A 17027-nucleotide genomic window follows, 5' to 3' on the forward strand; every position below is an offset into this window, starting at 1 on the left:
ATTCTTCCAGGTGCTCAGGTCAAAAAACTCAGAGTCATTCTTCATGTCAGTTCATCAGCAAGTCCTGTTAACTCTTCCTTTGAAATAGATCTGCCCACTTCTCACTGCCTTCATGGCTACTACCCTAACCCAGGCTGTCATCATCTCCTAGGGTAGCCTCCTAACAAATGGGTTTCCCTGCTTCCACTCTTGCCCCTCTTTGGGCTGTTCTCAACAAAGCACTAATATAAGTCAGATCATGTCACATCTATGCTCAAATCATTCCCTTGGGGTATATATCAACATATTTACAATGGCCCACAAAGCTCTGTGTGATCTAGATTCCTGCTCCCTTTCTGTCCTCAGCCTCTCCCTGGCTTACTCTGTTCTGCACTCTGGCCTCCCTGCTGTTATGTGAACATGCCAAGCCACTCTGTCTTTGCTGTTACTGTTCCCTCTGCTTGGAATGCTCTTCCCACACATATCTATTTGCCCATCCTCCTCACCTCCCCGAAATGTTTGTTCAAATCTCACCCACTCACTTTCTGACCATCCTATGTAATACTTGCCATGTCCCCTACTCTTGACTCTCTTTACCTTGCTCAACTTTGTCTTTCTTGTTGCAGTACCTATCACCTTCTAATTTACTTATTACTTTAACAATCTGTTTTCTGACTCCTTGTAGAATTTATTCATCTTTGTCTGTTTTGGGATATTACTTTCCCAAGCCTCTAGTACAGGGTTTCTCATCTACAGCACTGTTGACCTTCAGGCTTGTGATGGGCTGCTGTTCTGTGCTTTGTAGGATGTCAAGCAGTATCCATGGCCTCTAACCTCTAGTTGTCAGTAGCACCCCTTAGATGTGACAACTGAAACCGTCTCCAGACATAGCCAAATGTTCCCTGGAGAGCAAAATTGTCCCCAGTTGGGAACTAAGCTTCTAGAAGAGTGCCTGCCACCGGCCGACATTCAATCATTATTCGCTGAAAGAAAGAAAACAAGGATGAGCAATTTTAGGTGTGTGTATTCCTCATGGGTTCTCCCAGCATTCATAATTTACCATAGTCATCTTAGGAGCAGCTTTCACCTTAGAGCAGTAAAAGCAGTAAATCTCACTGAACACAATGGCTGGCTCTGTCCTTGTTTTTGTGCAAGACAACGTGTGGGAGAGAAAGGTACAAAGTTAAGGATAGTAAAAGAAAATTAGGTATCAGAATAAAGACACACTGAGAGGCAAGCTGTCTAGGAAGGTACTGCTTATGAGAATTATGTGGATTTGTTCAAGAGGATTTATAGATCTCGGGACATTGAGTATTTTCCTGTACTGCTTCCATTCCCTTCTACAGTCATCTTTCCTCCTCAATATACATATAAATCGGTCTGAGGTTTCAACAACTGGTTCTGTCCAAAGATAGTAGTAATAAAAAAAAAAACTAATAATAAGAATAATGTTTGTTGAGCCCTTATGTGCGCTGTCATTTAATTCGTAACAGCTTTGTGAGGCAGGTCCTACTATTATCCCTCATTTTACATATGAAGAAGCAGGCTCAGAAAGGTTAAGTAATTTGTCCAAGGCACACAGCTAGAACTGAGAATGAGCTGGAATGATAAAGTATATTAATGTAAGTATATTAGAAGTATATTATATATAGTACTACTTATTTAAAAAATAGGTTTTATTAAGTAATACAGTGCAATCACAAGACCCATGCAAAAGTCAGTCTCACTGACAGCTACGAATGCTGTCTGAGGCCGTCGTTTCTTTTCCACAGTCAGAAAAGATATAGCACACCAAATCATAAAGACAATAATAATTTAAGATTTTGGGCTGGTGCTTTGATTTGAGCGTTCTTTTTTATTTTCAAAGGAAGAGTACTCTGTAGGAAAGAATGAGGCCAACAGTTCTGTTCAGTGAAAAGACTCAGTGGGTTTGACATGATCTGAGGGATAAGGAAAGGCTGCCTTTACCAAAGAGTATTTTTCCTAAAGGATGTGTCCTAGGAGCCAGGATTCGGTTGAGCTTATTTATTTATTTATTTACTTACTTATGTATTATGTTGAAAGGCAAATCATGCACATGGTACAAAAATCAAAAAAAAAAAAAAGATCTAGAATGAAAAGTCAGTCTCTCTCCCTCTCCTGTCTCCCAGTCACCGAGTTTCTTTTTCTAGAGACGACTCCTGTCTCCAGGTCTATGTGAGTCCTTCCAGACCTCTGCATAAACAGGCATGTAGGTGAATTCAGGACTTCATCTGGAGAGGGTTTCCTGTTTCCAGAGCACATCCACATCCAGAGCATCTTCTCTTCTGATCCTCTCCGCAAACAGCCCAACCGTGTGAAGGAAATCTGCTTATTAGCTCCACACGTGTCCCCTTCACAGCGCTCATTCAGGGTCCTGAGACATTTAATTAGGTCTGGTGTTTCTCTCACAAGTGGCTACTCCCTCTCCATCCTCTTAGAAAAAATCTGAACACAAGTGTCCCACAGGTATTTAGTCATAAAACCCAAATAAAATGGGTAAGCACTTGCCAGGGTTGTTTTTTTTTTTTTTTTAAGTAGTGATCCTTAAATTTCCCTACTCAGGCACACTTCTCCCCTTCTCTGCTGGGCTCAGATGCCAGCTGTATGTTGCCATGGTCTGAAGAAGGACCTGTGGGTCTCCCCTGGCAGATGCTGCCACTGTTTTAGCCTGAAGGCCCTGCAGGCAGCCCCTGGCAACATTTTTAATTCAACATCAAACTTCAACTTGAAATTTGAAAAAGAGGGGGAAAAATGACAAGATGTCAAAGTCTCGGAACCCAGCAAGCAGGGCTTGCAAATGTACCCAGTCTGCATTGCTTTGAGCAGGGAGGTGTGTGCGGGGGAGTTCAATGGCCCAATGTGGCCGTTGAAAGTGACTGTACGCTATCAAAGGGACCCTAAAGGATGCTGGAAGAACTCGAAGGGGCTGCTATATCTCAAGAAGAGTCCTCCAGGGCTTCCCTGGTGGCGCAGTGGTTGGGAGTCCGCCTGCCAATGCAGGGGACACGGGTTCGTGCCCCGGTCCACGAAGATCCCACATGCTGCGGAGTGGCTGGGCCTGTGAGCCATGGCCGCTGAGCCTGCACATCCGGAGCCTGTGCTCCGCAATGGGAGAGGCCACAACACTGAGAGGCCCGCGTACCGCAAAAAAAAAAAAAAAAGGAGCCCTCCAGATCTGGTCAGAGAGCCTTTTAACTGAAGTCAGGTGAAAAGCTTTCCAGGGTGTATTTTTAATCAAAAGAGCAGGTTGCGAAACAGTGCATATAAAAGGCCCCATCCGGGGCTTCCCTGGTGGTGCAGTGGTTGAGAATCTGCCTGCTAATGCAGGGGACACGGGTTCGAGCCCTGGGCTGGGAGGATCCCACATGCCGCGGAGCAACTAGGCCCGTGAGCCACAACGACTGAGCCTGCGCGTCTGGAGCCTGTGCTCCGCAACAAGAGAGGCCGCGATAGTGAGAGGCCCGCGCACTGCGATGAAGAGTGGCCCCCGCTTGCCACAACTAGAGAAAGCCCTAGCACAGAAACGAAGACCCAACACAGCAAAAATAAATAAATAAATTAATTAATTAAAAAAAAAAAAAAAGGCCCCATCCTTGGAAAAAAATTATGTGAATATATAGCAAAAATTTTGGCAAGCTATGCTCCCTAAAATTCACAGTTCTAAGATTGTATAATATTTAAAATTTCTTCCTTATACCTTTCTCTATTTTCTGAATTTTTTTTGTGCAGAGACCCAATGTATTACATTTATAACCACAAAAATGCTATCTATATAAAATTTGAAAATAAAAACAATAACAAAGTTGGGTGCCTGTCCCCTCAGTGCCCACAGACTCCTAGAGCAGAAACCAGCAAGTTCTCAACTGCCCAGGCAGCTTAGCACTCAGATCTCAAGGTGTATAGAGTTCAGGGGGCAAGTTCACTCAGCACAGTGCCTGGCGCAGCATGAACCAGAGTTCAGTAATAACAGGGTCCATCTGGATAGAGCTTCAGAGCACGGCACTGCTTTCATCATCTCATTCCATCCCACAGCAACTCTGGGAAGTATACAGAGCAGCCATTTTTACTCTCAATTTGCATAGAAAGAAACTGAGGCTACTGAAATGTAGAAGGTAAGTAGTAGCCTGGGACTTGAAGTCCGTAGCGTTTACCACCACATGTTTTAAGATGTGTGCGCATTTGGGAACGATCTCGTGAACTCCGAACCATACACTGCTCATTTGGGGGTGGTGATGAGAAAATTTTCCTCTAGAATCACAAGTGTCAACTTGGCAGTCATTTGGGGTGAAGACTTCTGAAGGTAATACATTACCAACCCCAGTTAGTTGCATTACTGGAAACAGATCTGATGATCAGGGAATTGTGCTGTCCTACCTGGACTCTAACGAAGATTTTGCAGGATTTTAAGGGACTGAAATTTGGGCAGGGACTGCCTCTTGTTCTAGCGTTAGCTCTGGCCCCTAGCATGCGCGTGACACAATGTGATACTCTTTTCTTTCTTTCTTTTTTTTTTTTTTTTTTTTTCGGTACGCGGCCCTCTCACTGTTGTGGCCTCTCCCGCTGCGGAGCACAGGCTCCGGACGCGCAGGCTCAGCGGCCACGGCTCACGGGCCCAGCCGCTCCACGGCATGTGGGATCTTCCCGGACCGGGGCACGAACCCGTGTCCACTGCATCGGCAGGTGGACTCTCAACCACTGCGCCACCAGGGAAGCCTGATACTCTTTTCTTGATGAACAAAAGAATGAATGAATTTGAATCAGAGCTTTAGAGGGAGACCCTTCCTTCTCTGTCCCAAGCTCTGAGTCTGTTTCCCCACATGGCTCACCTCTGATCCTCTCTGCTTCTCATCCCCTACCGGACTCCTCCCCTGCCTCTGATTAGAACTTCGACTTGGGGGTGGGTGGCATGGAGGGTAGAGGTGAGGGAAATATGGGGAGTATAGAAAATAAGATATGCTAAGAAGAGGGGTGAGTAGTCAAATCTAAGACATTAAAAAAAAACAAAAAACGTAATCCCTTTGCTCCCCCATCTCCCAGAAAAGGAATGCAATTTCCCCTCAATTCTAGCTGCCCTGGGCACTAACTGTAAAAATACTAAGTGAGAAACGGAGTTGGTTGTTGTCATTTCAAACACAAATGGGCATGTACATTCAGCCTTTATGGCTAGATAACTTCCACTTCCAGTGGTCTGTATTTATTGGCTTTGACTTATCGATAGAACATCCTGGGGCCTGAAGTCCTCCTTCCCACAGAGCAAAGATCGCACCAGCAACCGCTTTCTCCTCTCAACCCATGAATAATAATGTGGAGGATGATGACGGTGTTATTATTATCATTTGGTATTTAGCCAACGTCTTTCCCCGAAGTACTTAAAGCACTTTATAGGCATTGCCTTATTATTCCTCACAATACCTCCCCCGAGAGAGGGCCAGAAGAGAGATTTGATTTCCATTTCACTGAGAGGAGAAGCTGAGACCCAGAGCGATGAAAGGGCTGCTCCAAGGTCACCTGGAAAAACTGGGCCGAGGTTAGGAGAAGAACTGAGGGCTCCTAATGGCTGTTTAAGGGCGCCTTCCCACCCACCTTGAGGGAGAAGGAGTCATTAGCTCAGTCACTGAGCATAAGTGTAATAGGACATTAAAAGGGAAATTTTCACTGAGGCACATTCTAAAGTGAGGTGCTTGAACAAAACAAACATTTTCAAAGGGGGCGGCTGAGAAACCCCTCACTTACCTCAAGGGCATAAAAGGGCCATTAGTTGGAGATGAGAGGAGTTTCGAAGAGGATTTCTTCACCCCAGGGGGAGGGTGGAGGCTGAAGTTCACCTCAAGTTCAGGGAAAAAGACTGTAAGTAAACCATCAAAGAGCTTAAAATGAGTCCTTTGCTGTTCCTGGTGTACAGTGGACGGGTGTGAACCGTGTCCGAGAAATCTAAGGAAGATGAGGTTGGCTGGAGTGGCCTCTGGCACTGAATGGAGGCCTGAAACTTGGGAAATAATTGCTTTCCTAGAGTTTAATGGAGCAAAGGATATGTGAGTATTTCCCATGATCACATGTGGACCATGTGCAAGAGAAAGTCAGCCTGGGGTCATTGCGGATTCTGCCCAAGAAGACCACCACAAGAGGCAAACGGGTCTTGGTAGAAAGAACATGGAAGTGGAATCCAAGATGCCCAGGGCTGATGGGTGGAGGCACAAGCAATGACCAGAATAGGCGTGCAGTCGTTCACATCAAGGAAATGGAAGCAAGTGATCTGCATTGATGGGGGTCTCCAAAGAACCCAAGAAAGCACCTCAAGAGAAAGGGTGAGCTTTATGCTTCTGCCAAGTCTAATATTAGCATTGTTAAGGGAGAACTTTCCTTCTTCTGTGTATGGTCAGGCCACTCAAGATGGCTGTTCTCTTGCTCTCCGTACACCCCCTGCCCGACCAGTGCCCGCTTCACCTACACCCTATGCACATGACTGACCTTCCTACAGACTTGCCCCAGGCCCAGCTGGTGACTGTTCTCATCAAAGGGGCGGTGAGGGGCGTGCAGCTCTGCTGGTTTCCCTGGTAACTAATGAGCCAACCTGATGTCAGTTCCCCCTATAACTGGCAATCTCTTCCTCCCCCCAGAGTGAAGGCTGCCGCCATGTCCTGCCCACTGTCCGCTGCACACAGTGGGGTGTCGCTCCAGGACCTTGCTTCAGACATGTAAGATCCCCCATCCATTAAACCACTGATGTCTCTGTCACTGACTCTGAGCTCTTTCTTTGGTCTTAAAGCTGGGCAAGTGCAGGGCTTGCAGGCCTGTGAGGTCCAGCCCAACATCCTGTTACCTCTTCTTGCTCAGCCCGCCTGGCCCTGCAGGACTTAGGGGGAGTTAGGAATAAGCAGTACTTACCGAAGTGTGTCACATCCCATTCCCCAACTCCAGCTCTAAGGCAGGAGGGCTGAACATTTAACTTGAAGTTATATTAGATATATTTATTAGTACATGGGGACTGGGCATCTTAATTACCAAACTGAGGTGATGTTTTATGAATTAAAGTGAATAAAATTTGCCTAAGAGTAAACAGCGTAGTCGTGGGAACCTGCCTAAATGTTTATCCTGTGGCAGAAGAACTCTCCCCACAGGGCAGATTTAAATGGACAGAGGGGTCAAACATTAAATTTCTTTGTGATTACACCCCACAAGATGTGCTTGTTTAACAAAATGGTTATATAAGCTTTCATGAGGTCAGGGGTGGCACCAAGAAGCAATGCTGTGCTGCAAACCTGCGATGTTCACCATCATTTATACCCAGTTTTATCCAATATCATGTAAGAACAGCTACCATTTTAAAGCACTGATTTTGGGTGAGGCACTGACAAAGCACTTCACATACATCATCTCGTTTAACGCTCTCAGTTACCCTAAAGAGTAGACTTTTCCTCCCATTTTCTAGATGAGGAAACTGAGGCATAGAGAGGTAAAATAAACTTGTCCACAGGCATGCAGCTTGTTAAGTGGCAGAGCTAGAATTCACCCCAGGTTTGTCTGGCTCCGAAGCCTTGCTTCTAAACCATGCTACAAGCCTCCTTTAGAGTCATAAAAACTGTTCTGGGCCCCTTCTTTGTCCAGTGCTCTTCTGAGATAGGGTGGCACACATTTAACCTTTGATCTTCTGTGCATCTATATCACAGTCTGGAAGTTTGCCCAAATTGAGCACCCTGAGCTCAGCAGTGTCTTGGTCCATAGTTGGAACTTAAAGGCAGCTACTGACTGGCTGAAAACACATATTCAACTGTGGGCTTTGGAGTCAAGTCGACATCTGCCATTTACTAGCTGTGTGATCTTGGGTAAATTACTTATCCTCAGTTTCTTCATCTGTGAAATGGGTTGATAATGCCTTCCTGGGAGGGCAGCTGGGAGGATTGAATAAGCCTGTTATCACTCTATATGCCTTCAGTAGTTAGTGTTGAATGAAATCACTAAGTCTGGTGCTGCCTTGTGTTGTTCCTTATTCACACATTTAAAGCTTTATCTTTCCAATCAGCTCAGAGGCTCCATAATGGGTCAGCTCTCATCCTCTGTACAAGTGTTAGGCAGCAGTGCTGGGTGGATGTTAGCAGCTAATTGACATCGTCTTTGCCATGGAAGACTGCATGGTCTGGAAGCCCTCCTATCGATGTAGAGAAGTATATAGTCAGGGAAGTGCATTTCAGGGAAGTGAAGTAAGGGTACATGGCTCATAAAGGTGCTCAATTAAGTTGATGGCTAAAAAATATGTTATGAGTCAGTGTGTATCCGAAGTGCCTTACATATAATCTCACTGACTCCTCACACAACGCTGTGGAGTAGACTCTATTATTGCATCCCTTTCTTTCTCTTTTTTTTGGCGTGAGGAAACTGAGGCTTAGAGACATTAAGTAACTTACCCAAGGTCACATGACTATTATGGGGATGATGGTATTGAAACCCATTAACCATTTACTGGACCTACGAAGTCTGCCCTTAGTAATTCCTACTTCTGGTCTTCCTTATACATAATTCTAGTGCTCACCTAGCATGAAATCAGTTGTTACATGTCTTTTCTTACCTATTGTTTTATAAGCATTTTGAATTCAGAGACCATGTCCTCCCCATCCTTGTGCCTTTTCTGGGCCTTGTTCAGAGCATGTGCTTAATAAAGTCTTGTTAAATACACTCTTGGCCAGATCGACACCCCAAATATGTATCCGATCTGTCCACGTCTCTCCAGCTCCACTGCAACTCCAGTTCAAGCTGCTAATATTTCCTCTGGAGAACAATAAACCAGCTTCCAACTTTCTCTTCAATTTCCACACTGCAACTGCAGAGATATTTTTATATCATTTGTAACAGTAATAGTAACTTGGAAAATTTAAACTAATATACCATTCTTTTCCCCATGAAGAAGAATCTCAAACAGCTGATTGGCCACCGCAGCCTCTGGTGAGAGTGAATGGTGATGTCTCTTCTGGAGGAAGGAGAAAGTGATACAGGAAGTCCCGACCAGAGGAAGAAGAGGAGGGAGGCTGAATCCTTCTACCCCAGGGGGCTGGAGGTAAGATTAGGGGACAGAGATGGTGAAACACGTGTGCGCAATCTCCCTTGTTAGGTGGATTGAGGGGAGACTTTTACTTGGCTTCCTGATTCTGATTTGGACTCTGGGAGGAGACTGCCTTGCTGGTGCCATCTGGGCAAATGTGGAAAAGCCACTTCAGGGTAAAACCAGTGGCATGTTATCAGTAGAGTTAAATCGCAAAAAAATCCAACCTTGGCCCCTTATAGCATGGAAAGTATCCAGAAGCTCCCATGTGCTCCGTGGAGGGATGTAGCAGAGCTGTTTGGAAAGCTTACTGACCGTGGAATAACTGAGGACTATAAAGCTGACCCCCAAGCCCAGAGTTGAATGGGAGTCGAAGGCAGGCTGCAGGTCTGTAGCACCAGCAAGATCAAAACTGGGTCAACTGGGCTGGGTTGTTGTGGGTTGGGAACACCACTATGGATAAAAGAGGCATGCTCACTCTTTACAGCCTTTCTGCACCAGGGAGGTAAGGAGAGGAAAGCAAGGGTGCATTCCTGCTGCAGAGTCTAGAAAGACTCCGAGACCCTCACAAGGACCCACATTAGGTCCAAGGCCCTCCCCCGGCCACCACAAGGATTTGTGTGTAAGCTCCCATACCCCAGGGGCCATCTTGAGAAGAAAAAGGCCAAATCCTCCTGACATTTTCTGAGACCAAGATACGATGAATACTGAAGAGTCAAGTTCCTGCTGGAGTCAGGAAAATTTTAAGATTGGCCCCACGTGAGGAAATAGAGACTGCATTTTCTTTACACATCTGAATGCAGTGGAGTAAGTTTCCACTTGCAGGTAAGTTATATGCAAGCTCCTTCCCACGGCCTTCAGAGCTCGGCACCATCTGAGCCGGGTCAAACTCCCCCGACTCACGTCTGACCTTGCGTCAGTTCTGCGAGCATGCGCACCTCTCTCCCGGGGGCTCGCATCTGCTGCTTCCCTCCCTGGACTGTGCCTCGCCCTGCGTTCTCACAGCTGCATCCTCCTCTCTCTTCAGGCCTCAGGTTACAAGTCACCCACTCAGAGAAGCCTTCTGTGACTACCTCAGCGAAAATAGGTGCCTCTCCCCCCTTGTCTGTTATCCTCTCTCCCGGTACTCGACTTCCTTCGGAGCAATGGTCACCGTTTGGAATTATTTTGTGTGTTTATTCACTTCCTTGTTCACTGCCTGACTCCTTACTTAGACTCTAAGCACCCCGAGGACTAGTTTACTGAAGTATCTGTTGGAGGGAGTGAGGAAAGGAGGGAGGGAGGGAGCCTCGTTCACAGATATTGTCAACGTGAACAGAACTGCTTAGTCATTCTCATATTCTCAAAAACTGTTTTTCTTTCTTTTTTTTTTTTGTTTTTTTGCGGGACGCGGGCCTCTCACTGTTGTGGCCTCTCCCGTTGCGGAGCACAGGCTCCGGACGCACAGGCTCAGCGGCCATGGCTCACGGGCCCAGCCGCTCCGCGGCATGTGGGATCTTCCCGGACCGGGGCACGAACCCGCGTCCCCTGCATCGGCAGGCGGACTCTCAACCACTGCGCCACCAGGGAAGCCCTCAAAAACTGTTTCTTAAGTATCGTAGCAGATGCAGTTGGTACCCAACCTGGATCCCCTTACCAGGCCAGCGCACCCATCCCCCAGCTGCTGCAGATGTTGGCTGCTACCGGCTCACATACTTGTACTCTTCTCTAGAGGGCTATCCAGGCTTGCAGAGAGCCTCATGGTGGGAGATGCCTGGGAGGTTACCTCCCACCCCAAGGGTAGGAATGACATGGCATTTGGCTTCTTAATGGGGGTAGCATAACGGTCTAGCCCCTTTACCTGGGCAGGACAACCTTGGAGATGCAATTTATCCTGCAGAGATCCCAGGGAGATTGGATCTAGGCTAGGTTTTTCCTAAATCCCATCTTCGCCCAGCTCCTTTTCCTGCCCCGTTCTCCTTCTCGCCCTCTTTCTCTCCCCTCTCCCCTGACCCAATAAAGGCTGCTTCTGAGGGTAGTCCCTCAATAAATCACTTGCACAAGAATCGCCATCTGGGCCTCTGCATCTAGAGAACCTGATTTAAGACAAACTTCTTTCACGGACATGGCGCTGGGCAAGGGCGATGGAGGAGGGGGTACAGAGAAGAGGACACAGGCCACCGCTGAGGCTGCTGTGAGGCCACATCAGTGTCACCTTCCTCTTCCCCAGCCTTCCCACCCCGATTCAACCCTGAGATGCCATGGACGTGCCACTCAGAGCACCATCAGTTATGGGAGAAGCTCCGAAAAGGAGGGATTGTAAACGAAGATGAAAGATTCCAGTGGAAGACACACAGGTCCCACTGCTTGGGGAGGACCGAAGCAATCATGTCTGGGGAAAAAAGCGTTTTAGTTTCCTGCCGTAAGAAAGCTCCAAATGCTTTGGAGCCTGAAGAAGCAGTTCTGACACAGACAGGAGTTTGAGGGCGGGGCTGATGGGTCTTTTGCATCTCCCCTCTCTTTAGCTGATCAAGAGGCAGGCGCTGTAAATCTGATGGCAAGGGCTGAGATGGTAGCAAACCTCTTTTCATCCCCCCTCTTGTGTTTTGGAGACAAGAAGGAGTGGGAAGCCAGCCAGGCCCCAACTATCAGGAAGGTGGCAGCCTCAGAAGGAGAGAGACCGGGTCTGGGGAGTCTCGTCCTGGTCCTCAGGTTTGTGTGGGGCGGGTCAGCAATAACAATGCCTGTGTGAGGCGTAGGATGGCAGTCCCTTCCCAGTCATCCTCAGGGTCATGTCAGGCACTTGCAGCCAAGGAAGAACGGGAGTGAATTCAGGTCAAGAGTAAAATCAAAGCAGGAACATTTTAAAAGGGATATTTAAATGAAGTGTTTTCATATGAAGCAACCTGGCCACCCCCCCACCCCTTTTGGAAGCCTAAATGTCAAACAACTACTAATATTTATTAAGAACTTACAAGGATGCAGCCACTGAACTAGGCATTGATACAAGTCCCAGCCCCCCAAAATGAGACATGCTCAGTGGTGGATTCAAACCAGCCGAGGAATCCAGTCGTGCTGAAGATGTGCATCTTCCACCACATCTGTGGATGGGAGTCCAGATTTATGATTCAGGCTCGATCAGGACGCTGGGAAGGTTGCAAGCTCCTTGAGAACAGGGGGCTTTGTCTGTCTCCTTCCCCGGAGTATCTCCAGTGTTCAGAATAGTGGCTGGGACCTAGAAGGGGCTCAACAGATGTCTGTGGAATGAAAGAATAAATGGGCAAGATAAGTGTACTGACTTGGGCGTCACTGACCACTCAGTTCCTTTTCTCATGAGCCAGGTTTCTTGGGCAAACTATCTTGAATTTTCTGAGCTTTGGTTTCCTCAACTATAAAGCGTGAAAAAATACTATCTGCCTCCTAGGTTACAGATGAGGTTTGAACAAGCTATGCTGTACGTAGCACAGCGGATGGCACAGGGTAAGCACTGCCAAATGGGAGTGACTGTCATTATGAAGCCTTGTATATTTCATAGGACAAATGAACAACAAAAGAATTTTATAGGAGTGAAAACTGAATGCAAAGGAAATCTGTGAATAAGCAAAGTAAAACAGGGCAGTGACATCCACATTTTCCTGACTGATTATTTTAAAAAGTGCCAGAAAAAACTAAGGCCATTCTTAGTTGTCAAGAAGCCTAAAATAGCAATTTTGAAATAAAGGAGGCAGTAATGTGTTACAAAACCCAACGTGTCTATTCACATCTATTTCAAAAGACTCAAAATTAAATGATCATAAAAAGATCTTGGAGAAATACCATTAAGGGAAGAAGGCTAGTTATCTAATTATGTACTGTGTGAATTATATCTAATTCTAATCCAATTTAATATAAATGCATTCATTTATAATAAAAACCTAATGATGATTTAAAAGCATCCTATTCAGCTTTGATTTTAAAATGAAATACTTACTCCCTCACACAGATTTGATGTGATATGTCCCAGACAGCCTATGAATATTCATAGCCAGTATATGAGCTACATGTCCATATTCATACAATACACTTCTTACCCAAGCTGAGAGATGTACCCTTTTTCCTCTGGAAAGAAAATCATGAAAGTGTAGTGGAAAATGGAAAAGCCAACAGTCCCTTAAAGAAAAGGTACAGCATCCAGAGGGGCTACCAGCCTAATAAATTGTTTGTTTAACTGGTTTGGGATGATGAGGTTGACAAGGCAACAGGAAGCTTAAAAAGGAAATCTGCCTCGGTGGCTGATATGCCTGGGGCTCAGGCTGCCTGCGGTGCCTCCATCAGGCATGATGAAATTCTCAGAAGCCCTACATGCTCTGCTGGAAGTAAAGGCACAATTCACTGACTGTGTCAGTTGGAGATCTCGCCTCGCCCCTTCCAACCACAGGCAATCCTGATCTTGGGACCCAGGAGGTTCTTTGCTACTTAGTGTTGCATCTGGCTGCTCCACCTCTCAGAGGACTGCCAGGTGGAGACATCTCAAATGAGAGGCTGGGGTCCTGAGCCAGGATGTGGACGTACACAGGTGGACGTCATTTTACTCACTAGATGTGGCCCTTAAAATCACTTGCGTGTTCAACAGATTTTTCTAAGTTGACTTGTTTTCCATGTACTATACAGTAAAAGAATCCTAAAACAAAATCTGTTGTAAAATAAGGAGTGCTTTTGGAGAGCTGCTTTCTCTTCTACAATTATGGGGTGCAGTCTGGCACACAAGGAACTCTCAGCAAATACGAGGGAGTGGCTTAGCAATGTAGTGCCTGGCCTTTGGGGTCACACATTCTATTGAATTTGGGTTCTACCACTGAGTGAAGTAAGACTGTTTACCCTAGCTAAGCCTCTGAATAGAGGAATCTTCATCTCTAAAATGGGGATAGTAATATCTGCCCTATAAAGGATCAGAGAGAAGGAAATAAGCATGGACACAGTGATACAGGAAATCCTCACTCAGTGTCAGCACTCATTAGTTGATGCTCCTCGAAGTGGAAAGATCCCCCCCACACACACACACACTCACACAGGATCCAGGCAAGTCAAGACTGTAACTCATACAGGGTTGAAGAGGGTAGACCTCCAGGCAGATTTGCTACTCCTTCCCTGCTCCACAGCCTTTGTTGGAGCCTCTGGGGAAGCTCTTACTCTACTCTCCGCTGACTGTTTGCATGTCTGTCTTCCCGTCTAAACTGAAGCTCTTGGAGGGTTGTCTTAGATGTGGTATCAACGTGGGCCCAGCACAGTGCTTGGCACACACTAAGTGTGGAACTGGATTAATTCAAATTGCTGTTTTAAATATCTCCACATGTGGCTTTGGGTGGCAAGAAAAGGGGAAAGAAAACCTTGTAGGTTAGGATTCTTTTATTTGTAAGTACAGGAAACTCAATTTCAATGGGCTTAAACACAGGTAACTGTGAAGTCCAGGAGTTGGGTTGCCTCAGGTGATGCCACCAGGAAGTGACTTCTCTCTTCCTCTGTCATTTGGCTCTACTTTCTTTGATTGGCTCTGTTTCAAACAGGTTGTTTGCCTCTAGCTAGCAAAATGGCTGCTTAGCTCCAGACCTAAAACTTTCCCAGTCTCTAATCCAGCAGGAAAAAAATAATATCAAGAGTTTTTGTCCCAGGAGGAGACTTGTGCAGCTTTATTGTGGTCATACGTCCATCTTTGAGACACTCTTGATGTGACAGGTTGACCGGCTTAGACCTGAGCTGTATATTCCTCCCTGAGCCAGGGGTGAGAACAGCTCCCCTTTAATCATGAATTGAGATGGAAGTTGGGGTGGGTTCTCAGGGTTGATACTTGTTTTAAAATGTACCTAGGGCACTTCCCTGGTGGCGCAGTGGTTAAGAATCTGCCTGCCAATGCAGGGGACAGTGGTTCGAGCCCTGGTCCGGGAAGATCCCACATGCCAAGGAGCAACTAAGCCTGTGTGCCACAGCTACTTAGCCTGTGCTCTAGAGCCCGTGAGCCACAACTACTGAGCCCACACGCCACAACTACTGAAGCCCACATGCTCTAGGGCCTGTGCTCCGCAGCAAGAGAAGCCACCACAATGAGAAGCCTGCTCACTGCAACTAGAGAAAGCCCGTGCACAGCAATGAAGACCCAACACAGCCAAAAAATAAATTCATTAAAAAAATGTACCTAGGATTTTGTTTTTATTCAGATATGGACAGGTCAACACATCAGGAGGTGACTGCTGTTGAAAAGATAGTTTGTTACCCAGAGTTCCCAAGAGGAGGGGCATGCCACGCCATGCAGGGCCACAGAGGGGAAGCACCAGGAGTCAGATGGAGCAAGGGCAGAGCATGAATAAAAGCCTTTATTGTGGCTTCCACAGGAAGCAATGGGCTAGGGAGGGTAAACAGCTGAGCAGGTTTAGAGTTTGAATAATTTGAATAATCTTGGAGGGCTCTGGACTGTACGGGTGGTCCCTAGTTACCTGGTACCTAGCCCTGGGTGATTTAGGGTAGGGGGATGGTGTCGGGGAAGGCAGGAGCCTAGTAAAAGGAGGTAGATATGGGGTATGGGCTCAGGATTGATTGGTTTGCATATTAAAGATGCACTCACTGGTAAATTGTTTGCTATTCTAGGAATTAGCTACCCCTGGGAGGGGCAGTTCTTCTCTGGGTCCACAGGGCCTCAAGATGTCAAAGCATCACAAAATATAGAAGGTTAAAGACGTGAGTAATACAGTATGGGGTGATAAAAAGCCACAGATATGTCCTACGAAAACCAAGGTCTAACATAGGGCTGTCATCTCACTGATTTAGCCATTCGTTCATTCACTCATTCAGTTATTCACACAGCATTTACTGAGCAAGTTTAATGTACCACACCCTGAACTAGGTGCAAGGGACACAGAAGTGAACACACCAGGCATGGTTCTGCCCTCCTGATAATTAGAGCCATTGATCAAATAATTAGAATTCTTTTTTTTGAGTGATGACTTTTTATTTATTTGTTTGTTTGTTTGTTTATTTTTGGCTGCGTCGGGTCTTCGTTGCTGTGTGCGGACTTTCTCTAGTTGGCGGTGAGCGGGGGCTACTCTTTGTTGTGGTGTGCGGGCTTCTCGTTGCGGTGGCTTCTCTTGCTGTGGAGCATGCAGCGCGCAGGCTCAGTAGTTGTGGCTCGTGGGCTCTAGAGCTCAGGCTCAGTAGTTGTGGCACACGGGCTCAGTTGCTCCGCGGCATGTGGGATCTTCCCGGACCACAGAGATTGAACCTGTGTCCTCTGCATTGGCAGGCGGATTCTTAACCATTGCACCACCAGGACAATCCGTTAGAATTCTTAAGAATGCTTCGTTCTGTCCTACTAGGACCTATTCTACGTGATTTGGGATCCAATAATTCATTTTTTTTTTTTTTCTTTTTGCGGTATGCGGGCCTCTCACTGTTGCGGCCTCTCCCGTTGCGGAGCACAGGCTCCGGACGCGCAGGCCCAGAGGCCATGGCCCACGGGCCCAGCCGCTCCGCGGCATATGGGATCCTCCCAGACCGGGGCACGAACCCGTATCCCCTGCATCGGCAGGCGGACTCCCAACCACTGCGCCACCAGGGAGGCCCCAATAATTCATTTTTAAAGGCTTTAATCCACTTATTTATTTTAGGCTACAGTGAGATGTTTGGCCTGGAAGTATATCCTGGGCCACTGGGAAAAAAAATCTGATACCCATAAATAAAAGCACTACAAGTGAGGCTAATCCTTCATGACATGTACAGCATTTCAGAGATTACAAAATGCTTTAACTATTCTCATGTATTCCTCACAACATCCCCATTACAGAGATTAGTATCATCTCATTTTACAGCTGGGGAAGCTGAGGTTTTAAGAAGAGGTGAAGTGATTGGCCCGAGGATTTATAATCAGCAAGTGGCCAGGCCAGGGCTAGAAACCAAGTCCAACTCTCCTTCCATTTTACTGGTACTTTCCAAACTAGGGACCGCTACCAGTGGCACACAGGCAAGAGCATCAAAGTACATGACCTCA

Source organism: Mesoplodon bidens, assembly GCF_964165515.1.
Source record: "Mesoplodon bidens genome assembly, chromosome: 4".
In the NCBI taxonomy this organism is placed as follows: Eukaryota; Metazoa; Chordata; class Mammalia; order Artiodactyla; family Ziphiidae; genus Mesoplodon; species Mesoplodon bidens.